Source organism: Tenrec ecaudatus, chromosome 16 (genome assembly GCF_050624435.1).
Source record: "Tenrec ecaudatus isolate mTenEca1 chromosome 16, mTenEca1.hap1, whole genome shotgun sequence".
Taxonomy (NCBI): Eukaryota; Metazoa; Chordata; class Mammalia; order Afrosoricida; family Tenrecidae; genus Tenrec; species Tenrec ecaudatus.
In genome coordinates, this window is record NC_134545.1 from 71,868,909 (window position 1) to 71,885,394 (window position 16,486).

General features: G+C 46.5%; 1 protein-coding gene across 8 annotated transcripts in view; it reads right to left on the minus strand.

Annotated features, from left to right (window-relative positions):
* Positions 1-16,486, minus strand: part of SGMS1 (sphingomyelin synthase 1) — a 320,508-nt gene that overhangs the window by 253,070 nt on the left and 50,952 nt on the right. Inside the window, exon 2 of one of the 8 annotated variants that reach the window (XM_075533697.1) lies at positions 1,139-1,202. The exons of the other annotated variants lie outside the window; for them this stretch is intronic. The gene's annotated coding sequence lies outside the window, so the exon portion shown is untranslated. The remainder of the gene's footprint in view (positions 1-1,138; positions 1,203-16,486) is intronic. 8 annotated transcript variants of the gene reach the window in all.

Sequence of the window (16,486 nt, forward strand, 5' to 3'; positions counted from 1 at the left end):
CACGTTACAGGGCAGCCAGCCATCTCCTTAACCAGACAGAGGGGCGCCACTGGTACCCCCCTGGCCAGCTGACCACACTGCATTCTGTACATCTAGGCTCTCAGGCAACCCCTCCAAGGTCTTCATCCTGCTCTAAGTCAGCGGTTCTCAACCTGGGGGTCGTGACATGATTGGAGGTCCAACGACCCTTTCAAAGGGGTCACCCAATTCATAACAGTAGCAAAATTACAATTAGGAAGTAGCAACAAAAATAATTTTATGGTTGGGGTGGGGTGTCACCACAACGTGAGGAACTGTATTCAAGGGCATTAGGAAGGTTGAGAACCACTGAGCTAAGCAAAAATGGAGTGACCCCTGGGATCAGATTTGTCCCCAAGGATCCAAGAACACTTAAGTACACATGGTACTACCCAGCCCCCACCGGCTGCTCACATACATCATTCCACAAGCAGTGTCTGCGTGCCCTCCTGTGTGTTGGGCAAGTGAAGGACTGAGAGCACATCCACTGCATGTCCTCCTGGGAGTCTCCTTCTCCACCACAAGGAGGAAAAATGCAAGATTCCTTGCCCACAGAACGACAGAGTTCACTCTGGATTAAGTGTGCTCTGCAGAATTTTAAGAGGTCTGTTCAAAAAGTAAGTGGGACTAAAGGGTGAGGCGAGAAGATGGGCGGGGCCTGCCTTCCTACCAGCACCCGTGCATCTGGTTTGAATAGTGAACTTTGGCATGAACATGTCCTGGTTTCCATCGCTACAACCATGACTCTGTGACCTTGCCAAAATTAATAGGAAACATGGTACTGCAAAGATACCCTGTGGGTTGTTGTTTTTTTCTGAATTAAATATAAATAAACCGCGAATGTCTGCCAGTTAGAACGGGATCCTTTTTGCTTTCCTCTTAACTTCTCTATAGTATCTTCTCTGATCCTATGCTCTGCTCCTTGTCTTTTAATGTGTATAGTAATGAAATCAACTATAGGACCTATCTCCAGCATGTGAGGCAGAACACTGGCCAGAGTTTTTCACACTGAGAGACGGGCGGTCCAGTGGAACCAGAGCCTGGACAAGTCTTTCTCTGGAGTCTCCCTCCCCAAACTCCAATGATTACTGATGCTGGCAGCACCAAGCCACCCGCTCACCTCTGCATACCCCCAGCAAGGGAAGGAATACTCCTGATACCTTCTGAAAGTTTTCTTCCAATGCCTGCAGGAGAAAATAAAAGCCATGAAATACAGCTGTGCCTCTCCAAAGCACATGTTTCTGATCTTCCCAGAGTTTTTGCGCTCCCAGGGCCCCATCCCCATCCACCTCCTGCCCACGCCATCTGCACCAGGTGCCCTGCGCTTGGATGAAAGCCGCGAACCCCTTAATTTCCAGTGAGAGGGAGCACTGGACAATGTGGGGTCCCGACTCTTGTCCAATCAACTCCCAAATCTCTTTTTTGTAACTCCAACCACCACTTTTTCTAGGTTCCAGTTTTCTAATCCCAGGGACACCGCGCACCAAAGAACCTGGGCGACTGAAGAGGTCAAAAGAGGTCACCGTACAGGTGAGACCCAACCTCCTTACACACAAAATGGCGAGTTTGTCCTCTCACTGGATCACAGAGTAAACTTCTGAAACAACGCTGTAACAGTGGCCTCTACCCCAGGCTTCATGTGCTGGGGTCTCAAGCCAGCAAGGTCATAACCCCTCACCAAGTACGCTGATCTCAGTCTCTCCAGTCGGCCTTGACCCGCTGCCCTGCCCACAGCCACCACAGCTGCAGCTGTTGAACACACGCATTCAGTGGAGCAGCCGCATTCCATCAATGCCACGCTTTCTTCTCTTCCCCCTCCAGGAGCAGGGAGAGGCCCACAATAGATAGACTATTTCGTTCACATTCTGTCTGGAAAGCAGTTTTCCCCATAGAGAAACTGGGCAGCAAAATTCTCAACCAGATGAGGGGCCAATTCATACCAATCTCAAATGACAAATGACAAAGCCGCTGCCCATCTTGGAGCAGTGCACATTTTTTTGGTCATAAAATCATCTGCATCATAAATTTAACCTTTAATTTACTGATAGCACTTATGATGTCATCACCGACTATACTGCTGCTTTTGTCAGATGTCAGTTACGACCCGTAGTGAGCCTATGTGCAACAGAACGAAGCACCGCCCAGTCCTGCGCTAGCCTCACAATTGACCTCATATGTGAGTCCAACTGCATGAGGGCATCTCGCTGAGGGCATGTCTTCTGTTCAGCGCCCTTCCACTTTACCAAACATGTCCTTCTCCAGGGACTGGTCTCTCCTGACAAGATGTCCAAAGTAGGCAAGCTGAAGTCTAACCATGCTTGCCTCTAAGCGTCACTCTGGTCTTACTTCTTCCAGGACACAGGGATTTGTCCTTTCAGTAATCCCTGATACTTTCATTTCCCTTTGCCGGAACCACGATTCAAATGTACCTTCCCCAGTCTTCCTTATTCAGTGTCCAACTTTCACATGGATACGATGCAATGGACAATACTGTGGCTGGGGTCAGGCGCACCTTAGTCCTCAAAGTAGCATCCTTGCTTTTCAATACTCAAAAGAGTTCTTGGACAGCAGATTTACCTGTTGCACTGTCTTTCAATCTCTTGACTGCTGCTTCCATGAGATTCAATTGTGGATCCAAGGGAGAAAAAATCTTTGACAACTTCAGCCTTCTCTACATTTATGATGATGACACTCATTGGTCCAGTTGGGATGACTCTGTTCTTCTGTGCACTGAAGGCTACAATCTTTGATCTTCATCAGCAAGTGCTTCGAGTCCTCCTTACTCTCAGCAAGCAAGGTTGAGTTATCTGCATTTAGCAGGCTGTTAACAAACCTTCCTCAAATCCTGATGCCACATTCTTCTTCGTATTACTGTTTCTCTAATTATTTGTTTAGCATACATATTGATTAAGAATGGTGAGAAGACACAACCCTGATACATGCTTTCCTTGATTTTACACCATGCAGTATTCCCTTGTTCTGTTCCACTCTGCCTCCTGATCCATGCACGAGGTCTGCATGAGCACAATGAATTGTTCTAGAACTCTCCTTCTTCTCAAGGCACTCAGAGTTTGTCACGATCCATGCAGTCAAATGCCTTGGCATAAACCATAAAACACAAGTAAACATTTTTCTGGTATTGTCTGTTTTTAGCCAGCATCCCTCTGACATCAGCAATGACACTCGTTTCAATTCCTCTTCTGAAACTGGCCTGGACTTCTAACAGCTGATAGTCAATGGACTGCTGCAACTCTTCCTGGATGATCTTCAGCAAAATTTTATTTTCATGTGATCTTAATGATATTGTTCTATAAATTAGATATTGATTAGATATATACAGAGGAGATAAAAAGATGCAGATTTAGATTAAGCAGATACAGATGAGATAAAAATATAGATTTAAATGATACTTTTATAATTCATGATAAATGGAGAAAAGGTTGAAGCTGTCACAAGGATTTGGGCATGTTTGGATCCACAATCTGCTGCATAAGAAAGAACTCTTTAGAGTATTGAAAAGAAAGGATTTTACTTAGGACGAAGTGTGCCTCACCCAAACCATGGTATCGTACGCATGTGAAAATTGGTCACTGAATATGGAAGACCAAAGAAGAATTGAGGTGCTTCAACTGTGGTGCTGAAGAATATTGGAAGTACCATACATAAGCTGCTAAAAGAACAAATCAGTCTTAGAAGGCAGGCCAGAGTGCTCCTTAAAGGCAACGTTGGCAAGACTTCCTCTTGCATACTTTGAACATGCTGTCAGGAGAGGCCAGTCCGTGAGAGGAAGTCATGCCTGGTCAAGGGGAGGAGCAGGGAAAAGAGGAAGGCCCTCAAGCAGATGGATGGACACAGTGGCTGCGTCGATGGCTCAAGCATCGGAACACTGGCGAGGATGGCGCAGGGCAGAGATTTTATTCTATTGTGTGCATAAGGTCACGATGGGTCACTAAGGTCAAGCGGTGGCCCCTTGTGCATCTGTTAGGTGACGTTTCTCTGGAATGGGTGTAAATATGGATCTCTTCAAATCAGTTGGCCAAGCAGCTGTCTTCCAAATCTCCTGGCATTGACATCGAGTAATCGCTTCCAGAGTTTCATCGGCTTGTTGAAACATTTCACTTGGTAGTCTATCAATTCCTGGAGCCTTGTTTTTGACTAATGCTGTCAATGCAGCTTGAATTACTTCCTTCAACACAGATGGCTCTTGCTTATATACTACATCCTGAAACGTCAGTTCTTTTTGGTACAGTGACTCTGTGTCATCTTTCCATCTTTTTTTTTAATGCTTTCTGCATCATTCAATATTTCCCCCATAGAATCTTTCAACTTTTCAACTCAAGGCTTGAATTATTTCTAGAGTTCTTTTCATTTCAGCGATGCTGAGCATTTTCCTCCGTTGTAGCCGTTGGACCCCAGGTCTTCTCACATGTCATTATCATGATGAACTTTTCCTTCTCAAGATGCCCTTTGAAGTTTTGTTTAACCCTTTGATGTCATCGTCTCTTACATTTGCCTTAGCTACTCTATTCTAGAGAGTTTAGAGTCTCTTCTGACGTCCACTTTCATCTTTTCTTTCCTATCTCTTTAATGACCTTTTGCTTTCTTCATAAATGATGTCATTCCACAGTTCACCAGACCTTGCGTCATTCATGTTCTTGAGATATCCTCAAAATTCAGGTGGGATAGACTCAAAGTCGTGTTCCGGCTCCCATAGACTTCTTTTCATTTTCGTCAACTTCAACATGAACCTCCTCCATATGAGCAACTGCTGGTCTGTTTCACAGTCAGTGCCCTGGCCTGGTTTTAGCTGCTGTATTGCGCTTCTCCATCGTCTCTTCCCATAGATGTTGTCGATTTCATTTTTGGAGAAAGTTAGTAGTTGCCATTTGTGTTGTTGAAAGCATTTGCTATGAACAGATCATTAGTCTGGCAAAATTCTATCATGTGATCTCCAGCATCTTTTCCATCACCAAGGCCATGTTTTCAAACTTCTGCATTTCAATCTCCAGTAATTACCTTTGCATCTTGACTCGTTTGGTCAATCTCAGACTGAAGACATTAGTATAATTTTTAAATAGCTTCATCACTAGCTTTAGTGCACAAATCTGAATAGTAGTTGTATTGATTGGATTTGACTGATAATTGATGGATATAATCCCATCACCGACAGCACTCTACTTTTAGATCTTAAAATACACTTTTGACAATGAATGTAACACTTGATTATGTCATTCCTCTTGATTATGTCATTCCCAGCACAGCAAACCATGATTACCTGATTCAAAATGATCCATATATCAGTCCATTTCAGCCTATTAATGCCTAGGATCCTTATGCATCCCATTTCATTTTTGAAAACTTCCAGTTTTCCCAGTTGCACACATTTCAATATCCAATGATGATCCAAACAGGTTTTCAGCTGTTTCTTCCTACCGAGAGTTGTGCCCCATCAGCAAAGGAAGGTCTTCATTCCCACAGGTTTTACTCGTATTCTACTTTGAAAAGACAGCTCCTCCTCAGTCATATTGTGAGTGCCTCTGGCCTGAGGGCCTCGTCTTCTGGCACTGTCTCTGACGGTACTCGGCTTCTGTTCCTTAGGCCCTCCATACCTGACAATGTTTTGATGCTATTCATAAGGTTCCCAGGGGCTAGTTCCTCTGACGTGGATATCCCATTCCTTCTTTGCAGTCTGCTCGTAACCTGGAAACTCCGCTGAAACTCGTTCATGTTGCTGACCCTGCTGGTGTTTGAAACACCAGTGTCAGAGCTTCCAGCATGGGATGGAATTTTAAATATTTTTTGTCCTCCTGTAATACTATCTCCGTCACTTTTAGAAACTCAAAGTATTTGGCTCTTCTTGACTCTTGTATCCAGTATCTACAAATACTATGTAGAACTGCCATGGAAAGATCTGAGCATGCACTGGCTCTGGGACAGCCAGCAACTGGTCATTTTTTGCATAGAGCACTTGGATTTCTCTGGTTTATTTCTTTTTGCCGTCCCTCAGGATTTATTGAAGTCTTTTGGACAATTGAGACTACTTCAGCTAGCTGATGGTAACCAAGGAGATATTTGGCCCATGCTCTGGGCCAAAGTGTTGAAAGTGGAAATGTGGTACAGGCAGCAACTGAGCTAACCAGCGGAGAAGGGCAACGTCAGAAAATACAGGCCAAGGCTAGGCACTGGCCAACTACCCTGTCATCATCGGCAGGGTTCCCCCTCAGCAGGAAACTACCCGGCTAATGCAGACGGCTCCTACACTTCAGTAGTTCATTGCCCTGCCGCATCTGGAAGAGATTAGGAAGAGGATTTATAGGGCATGGGGAAGAGACAGCAATACAGAGAAAGGAGACCCCAAACCAGTAGCTCTCCCTCCAGCTGACGCCAGTCTCCTGCAACCCCATGTACATCAGAGTGGAACTGTGTTCCTGGGACTTTCAATGGTTGGTTGCTCTGAAGTAAGTGACCACATCTTTTGTTCAAAGGTACCGCTGGATGGATTTATCAGACCTTCCTTCAACTTTTCAGTTAATAGCTAAGCATGTTCATGGTGTAGACCACCCAGAAAATCCAGAGAAGAACATTACTACGGGCTACCAAGTGTAGACTCGAAGTGACTCATTTGATAGACTAGAACATCCCCACGGGGTTTCCAGGCTTTCCAGGCTCTTTCCGACTCACTGCGTCAAATCCATTCGGACTCAGAGTGACTCCATAAGACGGAGCAGAACTGCCCCTATGGGTTTCCGAGACTGTGACTATTTACGGGAGTAGAAAGCCTTGTCGTTCCCCTGAGGAGTGTCCGGTGGTTTCAAATTGTTACCCTTCTGGTTATTAGTCCAACACGGAACCACTATGCTAGCAGGGCTCCCTTGTAGGAAGGCTCCTTATGGGACCAAATCCTCAGGTCCCATAGAGCATATTATTGGGCAGGGGCTGTTTCATACCAAGGACCTTTAAGTTAACAGCCCAAAACAGGGCTCTACAGAGAAAAGAGGGGTTACTAATGAAATAATAAAGGCCCCTCTTTAAGCTGAAAACAGTGTACCTTCATTTAGTTTGGTTGTTGTATTTTAACTCAGCAACCAACCAGTCATCTCTGCAATAATGTGGTTTCTATCCATTTTAATTCAACCTCAAGATGATAGCTAAAATTGCCCCTACATTGCCAGTGGCTTTAATAACAAGAATGACTTTCTAAACTTAGGAATGCCACAATTTCTTTTTTTCTCAAAAGTCCTGAGAGTAATAACAGGCCAGTGTTGCTAAGTGGAAAGTCATTTATCTGTTTGGGACGGCACAGAACATAAACGGGGCAAGATTTCAGGCAGGCTGCCATGGCAATCAGGTTTTCCTCGCCTTCTCTGGGGTGAGATGACAAGTCCTGGAGTGCTCCCGGGCAGTGCCGTGAGTCCTTCCCAGGAGGATTTCTGTTTACCTCCTCAAGCCTGGGCCAGCCAGGACCACTTAGACGGTTCCCACAAAGGCCATGGCCCTCCTCTGAGTGGCTGTGGTACAGGGGCTGGAAGGAAGCACGGATATCTTACAGAAGACACATCCATCCAACATGCAGAGACACACGACGTGGTTGAGTTTGTCGCCATGTGGGACACCCTGTGAATCGATTCAAGGTCAGTGAACCCTACACTAAAAAGACCACTGCCCTCCCGAAACGGCTAGATTTGTGCAGGGACCTGTTACCAAGAGCAATCAAGTTAGCCACCTCCCCTCATCCCTCCCACCCCACTCCCACTTCATTTTTGACAGCTGAGCGCCACTGTTCTGTCAAAGAATTTCCCGGGGACCAAATCAAACACAGCCTGGCTCCCTATGCTGTTATCACGGCCATCCCTGTGGTCAGTGGGAATGCCCTTGGTGGATGGTCAAGGACAAATGGCATGAAAGCCTATTATCTGGCGTTTCATGTAAGAAGGCTTAATGTGTCAGCTGCATTTTAATCTAAGGATTATATGCTTACCCTTGGAAAATTCCCTTTAGAAACATCAATAAGGATTTTTTTATTTCCTTTTTCATTTTTTCAGGATTCTTTTTTTTTAATCCCAAGACCGAATTACCATTTACAAATGTATTGGTATTTTAGCACCTGAAATAAAAAGCCTTTGAGAAAAAGAGGCTGCAGCGTTACTGTAACCAGAAAGCCAAGATCTTTCCTGAGACCATCGACATATTTATCAGGCCCCCAAAAATAAAAGAACTCCAGCTAATTCACTGCAGGCACATGTGGGTGTCTCTGATCAAATGTCAACACTCTGAAGTCCTGACCTGAATTTTCTTTCCTTTTTTTCAGACATCACCACTGACCGCCTGCTAAACGTGGCAGATGATCGCACACATTTAGTTCCTCTTTTCTCTTGAACCCCAGTAAACAAACTATTACTCGCCCCCCCTACCCCCTGCCGCCTTTCTTTTCACTGGGGAATTAAGTTCACATAACTAATCACTTTAAAGGGAAGAATTCAGTACATTTATATTGTGGTGGAAACATCACCCCAACATGGTACCTAGTTAACAGTTACTTCTCTAAACCCATTTCCACAAGGCCCAGCAACCCAGCAGTCTGCTTCCCGTCCATCTGGATGTGCCTGTTCTGCGTGTGTCCTTGACAGATGGACGTGGCGTCTTTCCCTCGACAGAATGTCCTTAGCAGGCTCAGCCACAGCGTGTGGCATGCACCAGGACTTCATTTCTTTTGCTGGCGGAGTGATAGCCCATTCGATGCATCCATCACATGGCTTTATCTGTTTATTGTTGATGAGTGTTTGAGTTGTCCATCAGATGCAAAAGACTCCTAGGGCCATTTCCTGAAGATGATGAAACGGGTTGAGCACCTGGCGTGTCTCAGCTACTGAGAGGAGATTCACATGGAAGACTGTGGTTGAATCAGCAATGAATACATGGAAAATCAAACAAAACCTTTTAAAGCAAGACAGTTACCAAATACAGGGAAAACAAAATGTGTGTGCCAGTAAGTTAAAGTGATTAATCCAACTATCCTACCTGATTCATTGGTGGAATGTATTTGCACAGTGTAATATAAGCACCCAAACAATGATGCACACATCCTAGTGGGGAAGGGAACGGAAGGGAAATGTGCTATGTGTGGGAGGTGGCCAGTAACAAGAATGCACCCGATGCTGGATAAAATGGAAAACCCCCAAAGTAGCAGTGTTACCCGGAGAACTGCCTGGAGATGGGAAAGCAGGGTAGCATACCTGGTAAAGGTCCTACTGTGGGAAATGTGTACTTCTACGTCCTTAATCTTTGGCTTTGGGCTGGGCCATGGCACTTGCTACGGTCAACGGCCTGAGGGCAGAAATGGCAGGGTGTGGAGGCTGTGAAGAAGTTTCATGTTTCCGCTCACTCTCTTGGGCCTCTGCCCTCTCCGTGACAAGAACCTTCCCTCCCTACCCAGAGAGCCAAAGAGGGTGAGACCTGGCCAGCCAACATACGCACAGACAGTGGTGGGCACAGCGGTCCCTGCAAAGCCTGTAGTTAAGCTCAACCTAGGTCAGCCAAACTCCAGCCAACCCACAGACCTGCCAAGAATGACGATTGCGACGTTCTATACCACTGAGGTTTAGGGTGGTTTGTTACGCTGGACTGATTAACTGATAAAAGAGATAAGTACCCATACTAATCCTAAGGATAAAAGAGAAGAAAAGCAGAATTGAGCGCAGCTGTCTCCTGCCAATAAGAAATGGGAGAGGCTGCAGAGCAGTGGCATCGTGGGGCTGGAGGAGCCAATGGTGGCCTCCTGGTCCTACTCGAGGCCTCGTGGAACGACATAACCACGTCTGACAGGGTCTGGCTGATCTGCACAGTGGCCTGTGGCAAGTGGCTGGATAATGAGCATGGAGTCACAGTAATGTTCTCACTTTTGTCACTGCTATTGTGGGGAAGAAGGTTGATCCTGTCTTCCCAGCTATAAAATGGGGTCGAGTTGAAGGCAATGAAGAAACTATTAATATTCAATCCCAGAGCACTCAGCCAGGCTAAAAGCTCCCGAGAAGCTAAGAACAAGATGTGGGATAAATCCAGGAACCTATTCTGATTCCCACAGGCAGCTAGCAAACTCAGGATCCTTTCTACAGAATTAGTGGCTAAACCTGCCTGAATAGATGCGACTATTTTGAATATGAATATCACAGTGAGGTCCAGTGTGGGCATCAGTACTCGAAAGCCAGCACTTTGGTCTAAAGAAACAACAGAAACACAATGTGGTTTGTTTCAGGCACAAAAGGTCGTGTAACACCCAGACTCCGAGGGGAAACTCTCAAAGACTTCTATATGGCAAGCAACTTCTTGCCAAAATACATTAAAAATGAAGAGAACAACTCAGAGATTCCTTCAGTCAAGAAATATCTAAGCGTCTCCCACGTTCCTGAGACAGTGGCAGTGGGATGAGGGAGCAGCACTTCAGGGCCTCCAGGATTTTCCAGGCAGAGGGTTAAGTGATTCAGGCCATGATGCATGCTCAGGGAATACCGAACAGCACCATTTTCCCCTCAAAAGTACTGCAGGAAGAGCCAAAATTGTGTTTTCCGCTAAGTTTTCCATGCTTTCATAGCTGCCTACTTTGGGGTGTATCACTGATACTTTGAGCTTCCTATGCCTTAAGTCTGCGGCAAATATGACGTCATCATCATTAACCTCAGAAAGTGGCATGGCCTCCATTGATGGCTGAGTCAGACCAGAATCTCGGTTCCAAGAGCAAGTCTCCATCACTGAATCATTTCCCCAAAACATATTCTCAACAAATGTGGGGAAAGATTCTTTTTAGTTTTATTAGTTGGGATTTAATTCATATATCATATCACTCCACATTTCAATCACATCCAGTGGAATTGTACAATTGTTACCACATTCGGTTAAAACAATCTTTCTCCGTGGACTCCTTGACATCACCTCCCTTTTACCCCCCCCCCCCATCACCGCGGTACTACACCCCTCCCCCTCAAAAATAACCCTTATTCTACTTGCTCTCCCTATAGCTTCAGCAATCTGGGTCTTATAGACCGAAAGATGGAAAAGCATCTAACACAGCTTCAACAGGGTGACCCCCATTGACATAGCACCTCTGAGATACTCCAATATGAGCAAACAAAAACCGAACACAGCAATACAAACCAAAAATACAGGAAATTTTACAAGTCGGGTCCAGCCTGCATCATAGGGGCAACTGTTCAGGTCAGATGTATGCCTTTGGTCTTTTAAACTCTTCTGCCCGCAGCACTCTGCTGCTTAGTGACCGCTTTCCTCCCGTCCTCACCGTTAGATCGAGGGGGTTCCTCAGCAGCCTATTCCCTGCGCAGTTCCACCGATGCATCTTGGGCCCCCCTGTCCTCTATCTGCACAGCGGTTTCTCACAATTGAGGCGACGATACTGACCCCTCCTTCGGCTTTGGATTATATGGTTTCCAGTCCTTCGGTGACTGATGATGGTGTGGACTTAGTTCCTGTCTCCCTTAGAGGGCTGCGGCTTTGGAGACAAGCCTTTAACACCTTTGAGGCTGTCTGCTGGACAAGCACCATCTACATTCTTCACCACGTTTTGCTACAGCACCATGTCTTCCGTGCTCCCTTCCTCAGGGCGAGTATCAAGCAGGGCGATGATGTAAGAACTAAATGTTCTTAAGTTGGAGCTAGGATTTAGTGTGAACCCCAAACCCATTCCTGGACCTGTGCTTTTCTTTCTTTTCTTTTTTTTAATTTACTGTAACTTGGGAGTTAACAAATACCTGATTCCATAGTTCAATCACATCAAATAGAATTGTACAGTTGCTTCCACAATCGGTTTCCAAACGTACTTTTCCTTCCTGGACTCCTTGACATCCCCTCCCTCTTATCTCCCACTGCCCCTCTGTATCCGCCCTCCCCGAGAAACCCTTGTTATATTTGCTTTCCCTGTAAGCTCGAGGTGTGGGGAAAGATCCGTAATGAGGAAACTGGTGGCCAGCTCTACACAGTTCGAGCTATCGGGATTGAAAGCAGCATCCTGGGGTGGACACGCATCCGACCCAGAGCTCACACGACGCGGGGTCAACGGACGCACAGCACGGCAGACGTTTCCCTCGGGGTTCCTGAGACTTCTGACAATCTTAAGAGGAGCAGACAGCCTCAGCTTTCTCCTGAGGAGTGGGTCTGAAGGTGGACCCTGTGGTCAGCAGTTCCAATGAGTAACCTTTCTGCCTCCCCACTCCTTTCACACCATCTCGTTACCGCTGCCTCACAGTGACCCAAGAGGACAGGGTAGACCGGCCCCTGTGGGTTACAGAGACTGTGACTCTTTACAGAAGTAGAAAGCTTGTCTTTCTCCTGAAGAGCGGGCTGGTGTTTCCTAACAGCTGAGCTTGCGGTCGTCCCGTCCCCACTACACCCCCAAAGCTCCTTCTCACCTACATGCAGGTTCCAATCAGCAATAAAGAAAAATATCCTTATTTCCCCACAGCTCAGAATACTGGCTCTGACTGAACAATCAGTGAGTGCACCCCTGGATATGGCTGATTCGGGCAGGCATGTGCCCCAGGGTGGGACACCGCCAGTGTGAACTCTTCCTGGCAGAATGCGTCCCTGGGGGCGCTGGGGGCGCAGCGGGAGCGTTGCCTTCCACGCAGGGACCTGGGTTTGATCCCTAGCGAGTGGCCCTCGTGTTCGACCACCACCCATTTGCCAGAGTATTGCCCCAAATACACAGGTCTGGGGAAGCTTCCAGATGAAAACCGTTTGGGAAGAAAGGCTTAGCCGTTGACCTCTGACAATCAGCAGCCGGCAAAAGCCCTGTGGATGACTATCGTCTAAACCACAACACACCACAGGATGGATGGCCCAGGAACCAGGAGCATTGCATTTCGTTTGCTTTGGGGGTTGATTTTGTGTTTTGAGGTGGGGGGGACAAGGGTTGAGGGTGACTCAACCCCAACTAACCATACCAAAATTATCCTGTAAACCAGTGGTTCTCCACCTTCCTAATGCCTCACCCCTTTCATACAGTTCCTCATGTTGTGGTGCCCCCCCCCAAACCATAACATTATTGTCGTTGCTACCTGCTACTGTTATGAATCGGGCAACCCCTGTGAAAAAGTCATCTGACCCCCCGAAGGGGTCACGACCCACAGGTTGAGAACTGGTGCTCTAAACACACCTGGGGTGTGACACTCTTTACGTAATAACTGAAGAGCAATTTATAAATTAGAGTATCTGTCACGCTGCCCCATCCTGTGTCTCGACGGACTTCTCAAAAGGAGGCCTACTTTGTAGGAGAAAAGCAAAAACCGAATGTGTCTCCTTGCTTTACTACTAATCCGAATACCATAGAATCGTAGTGCGGAGGCAAAGCGGGAACAGGGGAGGAATCAGGGCCATGTGGCCAGGCTTCGATGTCCTTGCCTGTACAGCCAGGGTGACGCTGGCTCCTCCACCGGCCGGGCCGCTGTAAAGATTAACAACTGAAACGGCTAACAGACTAGCAAACATCAGGCAATGTTCTAAGTGCCTATAAATATCCATTAGTGTAATCCTTCCCAGAACCCCAGACGGTCCATGTCTTCATCCCCACTGAACAGCGGAGGGAACTGGGGCGCAGAGAGGTTAAGCAATTTGTCAAAGGCTGACAAAGCTAAGAAATGATCCTAGGCAATCTGTCCCCAGGTGCATGTCGCCAACCGCTTCTTTATCCGGCTTCTTGGACAGTTCTTTCAGAGCAAACAAGAGAACACGCTTGGAAGTCCTTTCCAAGCCTAGAAAGGTGTGGCAATAATTCTCATTACTGTGAACGGTTTGCCCCCAGCACCCACTGACTGGACCGTAACTGCCTCTCGGGGGACCATTCCCTGCTGTCATCACCCTGTGCGTCATCTTCAGCGGCAGATTCACTGAAAGCTCCCGGGGTGCAGCACAGGACCTGGGCAACCCGAGCAGAATGGGTTAATGCCCCTAGCCACTGTGACTCGCTCAGAGCGAGGCCAGGGATTCTACTGGATCACAGAATTGATGGGAGTCTAAACCTGCTGGCGGTTTCCATCCATAGCCCAAGAACCTGCAGCCCGGGGAGGAGAGCAGCCACCAAGCCCCTCCGGATGTCAAAGCCATCCCTGGGCGTTCAGCCCCGAGTTGAGAGAATTTTCCCCTTAAGCTCGTTTGAACTGAGTTTTTTGTCACTTGCAGCCAAGAGAATCTTCATACACTCTGAGACACATTTTGCTTTATCACGCTGTATTCATCTACACTTCCGTACTTCCTTCTTTCTTAAAATAAAACTCGAGAGACTGATAAAGTAAATTTTAATTAGCTGGCCCTGACAAATTAAATACTCCTGAGGCTAGAGTTCTTGACGCAGGCGCTCCATATTATGTAGAACAAAAGACTCATTTTTTAAAGCCACAGAACAAATCATCTGGCCTATCTCTCATCGGATGGATTAACGCAGTGGCTGCAACAACGTCAGACACAGCAATGATCGGGAAGGCGGGCGGGGCGGGGCCGGGCTGCTTTCTGTTGGGAATCAACTCACAGGCACCGAAGGGCAGCAGCAGGAACATCATCATTAGGCTTAAGTTGAAGGCATGGTGGTGACGCAGTGATTAAGCACTCAGCTGTGAACCAAAAGGCCAGCAGTTCAAACCTACCAGTGGCCATGCGAGACAAAGAGGTGCCTGGCTGCTGCTTCAAAGAGTCACAGCTTGGAAACCTTATGGAGAAGTCCCACTCTGCCCTATCGGTTGCTATGAGTGGAGGGTGGCTTGATGATATTGGGCTGGGTGGAGGTGGGATGGGGGTGGAGGTAGGGGTGACGGTCATTTCGTTTATCATCAAATTTGCTACAGAAAACGTTATTTGTAACTGCAGGAGTTAAGTCTTTAGCATCCAGCATAGCAAGGAAACCATCTCTCTGAATTTTCCCTTGGCCTTCTCAATTCTCAGTTTTCACTTACTTCTAAATCCAAACCATGGCAACAAAGGATGATATATGGGATGGGCGTTAAAATCACTGTAAACACGAGTAGATGTGACCAGAAATATAGCAATCCTTCCCCTCAGAAATGAAGTCAACTACGCTTTAACTTTATTAATTCATTTTGTCAAGAAAATAAAGCCATGGATGGTCTTACAGTCTTGGCCACGCTCATTAAGGTGTGCCCTGAAACACTGCTGCATGGCCGTTCTGGTCCAGTGGGTCTCAACCTTCCTCAGGCTGCGACCCTTTCATACAGTTCCTCGTGTTCTGGTGACACACACACCCCCACTACCATAAAATTATTTCCGTTGTTACTTCATCACTGTAATTTTGCTACTGTTATGAATTGGGCATGACCCACAGGATGAGAACCGCTGCTTTAGACAAATCAGGCTGACATCTCAGAGGACAGCCTAATTGACCACCCAGATCACCGCCTCGAGAGATAACAAAATCACATTGCATTCGGTGTCCTAAAGTGACCGGCAAACACTGTCAGGGTTTCATGCATTTTCTCATCTTCAAATTTTTGCACACACCTGAATATCCAAGCAAATGTCAGCTCATGCTTCCTTCAGGACACGCGGGGCTGGAGGAAGGCTATGCAGTGACCATGGCTTACGGTGGCTAGTAAGCCTATTGTGATGACGGGACTGTGTTTCATTTGGACTTTTCTGTGTACTGCCTGGGGAGGAAAGAGTAACAGTCTCGATGTGTTCGATTCTGAGGCAGTGGCCTGCGTGACCAACGAGGCGGTTGCTGGGAAACCTCAGTCTCTTGTGAGAGCTGTATCTCACAGATACGCTCAGGCCTGGCATCACCCATAAAACATACAAGGGCACTTGAAAGCATTTGTGGGAAAATTCCTTTATCTTTGCATTCTGGATTTTCCATGAACTTCTTGAAGCCGCCTCATGGATAATCACATATTTTTAAAATAGCACTATTTGTGCTAAAATGATGTTAGAGGAGGATGTTCCTTAAAGAAATAAGAACAAGGGTTTCTCTATTTTCTGTGTTCATCATAAACGCCCCCAATAGCTTCCTGTTTAGAAGAAAAGACTTTTACGATCTCAGGTAAGCAAACAGATAAGCCTATCAATGAGACAGAGTAAACTGTTAAATCACATTCCAAACTTTATTACCTTGATTTATGACTGCTCCTTCCATTGCAGCTTATGATTTATTATGAAAGTAACATAAGATGGGATCGAGGACTGTTTGCTTTGCTTTGGTGAGCGCTGGAAAGCTCCTGCACCCTTTGCCAGATACTGCTGCCTTCGAACACCCCGGAGTCAGTGCAAACAAACAAGCAGGGCCTTCACAACCACCATCCTGTGTCTGCGACAGGATACGCTCCTGAAAACAAAAGCACCCACCGCATCATACAACGTGATTGTTCATCAACTGGTCCTGCCTGATGGCATTCCTTGACAGCTCTGCCTTACCAGTAAGATTTCCAGATCGTCAAGACAGAGAAAATAAAAAATCAAT